The 4,408-nt window shown below is 37.8% G+C and overlaps 1 non-coding gene across 1 annotated transcript; it reads right to left on the bottom strand.

Annotated features, from left to right (window-relative positions):
- Positions 1-3,822: 3,822 nt before the first annotated feature.
- On the bottom strand, positions 3,823-3,895 carry TRNAK-CUU. The gene has a single exon. It is a non-coding gene; the product is annotated as a tRNA-Lys (tRNA).
- Between the last annotated feature and the right edge of the window lie 513 nt (positions 3,896-4,408).

The raw sequence follows: 4,408 nt of genomic DNA, 5'->3' as shown, positions 1-4,408 counted from the left end.
GTCCTAACCCTGCATTTGTCAGGAGCAATTGCACCAAGAAATAGCCAAGCAACCAAAACCTGGAATTGACCTGGTAGGATGGTGGCTCTCAACCATGCCTAGGTGCCACCTTAGAGAGTCTACCAGTCAAGGGTGGGACCTAGATATTTATTAAAATATCTAAAGGGATTCTATTGTGCATCGGTGATTATTATGTTAAAAGAAAAAAGCCAAGGGTTTGAGGCCCCTTCTTCCCACAGGCAGCACAACAGCTGGCTTCATCTCCTGCTTTTGTGGAACACATTAATATATATCCCTGCTGACAATAGACTGCTCTCTCAAGAAAAGAACAATTTCCCAACTGTAACCTAAAATTTAAACAGGAAGAAGAGAAAAAGCCTATTGCTTTTTTTACCTCTACTAGGTAGAAATTTTCAGAAGACCAAAATGTATTTCCAACCAAAATTTAAACAGAAAATAACTCATCATGGTGGGAGATGTTTTTTCCAACTAAGATGCATTTTGCTTGATTCTACATCCATTATTCAGTGAAAGAACTGTTTTTAGATACTGACCAGTCCAGGATTGCAAATATGCAACACTACTGTCCATTGCTCAACTCTCTGCCCCTAGCCCATAGTGGCACCACTACTCTAGCACAGTCTCCTGGCTAAGTCTGAAGGCAGCCTTAGACTGTAATGTATGTAGGGTGACTGGATGGCTCAGTTGGTTAAGCATCCAACTTTGGCTCAGGTCATGATCTTCCAGTCCATGCATTCAAGCTCCGCATCCAGCTCTGAGCTAACAGCCAAGGGCTTGGAGCCTGCTTCGAATTCTGGGTCTCCCTCTCTCTCTGTCCCTCCCCTGTTCACGCTCTGTCTCTCACTCAAAATTACATAGAAAAACAAAACAAACAAACAAAAGAAACTTTTAATGTAGGTATTGCTAACCGCTTTGGAACCAAGGTAATGTATGAGCTGAACAGTATTTTCCATCTCTGAGCTAGCCTACACACATCTCCAAATGAAGAATTATTTTATCCTACCTTGTATCCACTAGGTCCACCTAGGAGAGTTTATGTCAAGTAGTAAATGCTCAGTAAATGTGAGTTGAATGAGTAAATGGCACAGTGACAGAAAAAATGCACTTTACAGAAAATCTCCAGCACTGTGATGTTCTTTTCTTAGCAAACAAGATTTCAGGTTTGCTTCTGACAAGGTGATCAGAAAGACCTTGAAAGAAGAAACCATGCCTCTGGCCCCTGAATAAAGCAAGCAAACTAAACTATGAGGGATCAATAGGGATTGATAGAGCTTACGCAAACTCTGCTAAATATGTGAACTTAGAAGAGAGATAGAGACAGGAGTACATGCCTAAAATTAACATCACCATGACCATTAGACTCTGCATTTTATTTATTCATATTTCACTTTTCCAAAACTGGGAGGGAGAAGTATAACATAGAGAGTTTGTATGATTTTCAAAATTTCACATAATCCAGCAAGATGATGTTAAATAGAATAAAATAAGAAAAAAGCCAAAAACAAAAAAAAAAAGTTCCATTTCTTTGTGCTAGTGATAGACAGCAACATAGAATCAACCCTTGATTGCTATACCCTCTTCTTCCTAAGATCTACTTGTCTCTCCAGGTATAATTTACAAACCCCTTCCCAATAGATGCTCTACCTAATATATAGTCCCATGCGGGTTCACACTTAATTCTACTATAGCATGATGTGGCAATTGCTTATGGATATCGTGTCATCCCTTACACCCCTTAGCACAACAGCGGTAGGTCCCTAATAATGTTTGTCCAATAGGTGTTATGTACTGAATGCTGTATTTCCTCGAATTTATATGGTGAAGCCCTAATCCTCAGTGTGGCCACATTTGGAGATGGAGCCTAAAAGGAAGTAAATAAGGTTAAATGAGATCATAAGGGTGGGGCCCTGTGCAGTAGAATTAGTGTCCTTATAAGAAGTAACACCAGGGAACTCACAATTTCCCTCCCCTCACCCTTGTGTCTTCTCCATGTACACTCATCAAGAAAAGGCCCAGTGAGAACAAAAGAAAAAGCAACCATCTGCAAGCAAGTAAAATGGCTCTCACCAGAAACTGATTTATCTAAAACCTTCATCTTGACTTCTAGCTCTCTAGACATGTGAGAAAACTAATTTCTGTTGTCTATGGTATTCTGTTACGACAGCCCAAGCTGAGACAGCAAGAAGCTGATGAACATAATAACGTCATAGAAAACTACTTCCTTAGAAATTTGGATCTCTATCCAACTATGTACTTCGAAGTTAAGAGGCTGTGGTTAAGCTGATTAAGTGTCCAACTCTTGATTTTGGCTCAGGTCATGATCTCACAGTTTGTGACACGTGCACCGACAGCGTGGAGCCTGCTTGGGACTCTCTCCCTCTCTCTTGACCCCCTCCCCTTAAAATAAATAACTAAACTTAAAAACAAGAAAAAGAAGTAAGTGGCTATAGCCCAGTGCCTCATTTCCTCATCTCTAACATGGACAAAAGAGAATCTCCTTTATTTACTGTTAGTAACACTACAAGAATCAAAGAACTTCTGAAGGATTAAACAGCTATATGAGCACAGGGCTGTGTGGCATTATTGGTATAAACAGAGCTGGGGTTCTCTCCTACATGCTCTGATACTGAGTCTCCAGTGGCTGTGAGCACTAGAGTGGGTCCCCTTCCTCTTCCTCAGGCTTCTCTCTACCCACACAGCCATCATTTCTTTCCCAAGAACTATAAATGGTTTAATAACCAGGTTCTTCATTTTTCCACATTTTAAAAAGTAATTGACATATATTACTTTATAAATTTAAGGCATACAGCATGAAGATTTGATGTACATATATTGTGAAATTGTCACAAAGGTTCACCTAACATTCATCTTCTCATACATATAAAAATAAAAAGAAAACTAAGAGGAAAAAAAAGAAATTTTCTCCTTGTAATAAGAACTCACAGGATTTACACTCCTAACAACTTCCCTATATATCTTACATCAATATTAACTATAGTCATCATATTGTACATTACATCTCTTGTATTTACTTATTTATTGTATAAGTAGAAGTTTGTACCTTTGACCCTCCCACCCATTCTCTGCCTCTAGCAACCAGAGTCTGATCTCTAATTTTGTCTATGAGTTTGGTCTTTTCCTTTTTTAGATTCTACATACAAATAAGATCATATAGTATTTGTTTTCATCAGACTTACTTCATTTAGCATAATGCCTTTGGGGTCCATACATATTGTCACATATAGTAGTATTTCCCTGGGTTTTTTTTTTTAATGGCTAAATAGCATTCCAGTGTGCATGTGCGTGTGTGTCAATTTCCTTATCTGTTCATTCACTGAGGACATCTAGGTTGTTTCTATGTCTTGGCTACTGTAAATAATGCTGCCATGAACTTGGGAGTCCAGATGTCTTTTAGTGTTTCATTTCCTCTGTATATAGTCCAGAAGTGGAAATCCTAGAGAATATGGTGGTTCTGTTTTCAATGTTTTAAGGATCTTCCATACAGTTTTCCTTTGTGGCTGTCCCAATTTATAAATCCACCAACAATGTAGTACAAGTTTCCCTTTTCTCCACCAGCACTTATTATCTCTTGATTTTTTTGATGATGGCTATTCTAACAGGTGTGAAGTTGTATCTCATTATGTTTTTAATTTCATTTTTGTAATGACTAGTGACATTCAGCATCTTTTCATGTATCTATTGGTCTTTTGTGTACCTACTTTGGAGAAATGTCTATTCAGGTCCTTTGCCTCTTTTTAAAAAAAATTTCTTTTCTTTTCTTTTGATTTTTAGTAGGTTCCATGTCTAATGTGGAACTTGAACTCACAACCCTGAGATTAAGAGTCACACGCTCTACCAACTGAGCCAGTCAGACATCTGCCCATTTTTTTAATTAAGTTGTTTTATTTTGCTGTTCAATTGTATGAGCTCTTTATATGTTTTGGATCGTAACCTAACTGTCAAATTATCCCAAGGGTTAATTTTTTATTTTGTTGTTTGGGCTTTAGGAGTCATATACAGAAAAATCATTACTAAGACCCAGGTCGAGGAGCTTTATTCCTTCATTTTCTTCTGAAAACTTCATGGTTTCAGGTCTTACATTTAAGTCTTTAATCCATTTTGAGTTAATTTTGTTAGTGGCATAAGATATTGTTCCTGTTCCATTCTTTTACATATGAATATCTAATGATCCCAGCATTATTCATTGAAGAGACTATCTTTTCTCCATTGATTATTCTTGCCTCCCTGGTCAAAATTAGCTGACCTTACATGCTTCAGTTTATTTCTGGTCTCTCCATTCTGTTCCATTGGTCTATGTGTCTGTTTTTATGCCAGTGCCATATAGTTTTGATGACTAAAGCTTTATAGTAAACCTCGAAATCAGGAA

This window comes from Suricata suricatta, chromosome 11, assembly GCF_006229205.1.
Source record: "Suricata suricatta isolate VVHF042 chromosome 11, meerkat_22Aug2017_6uvM2_HiC, whole genome shotgun sequence".
Lineage (NCBI taxonomy): Eukaryota > Metazoa > Chordata > Mammalia > Carnivora > Herpestidae > Suricata > Suricata suricatta.
The sequence above is the reverse complement of the archived record's forward strand: the minus strand, read 5'-3'. Positions and strand labels throughout refer to the sequence as shown.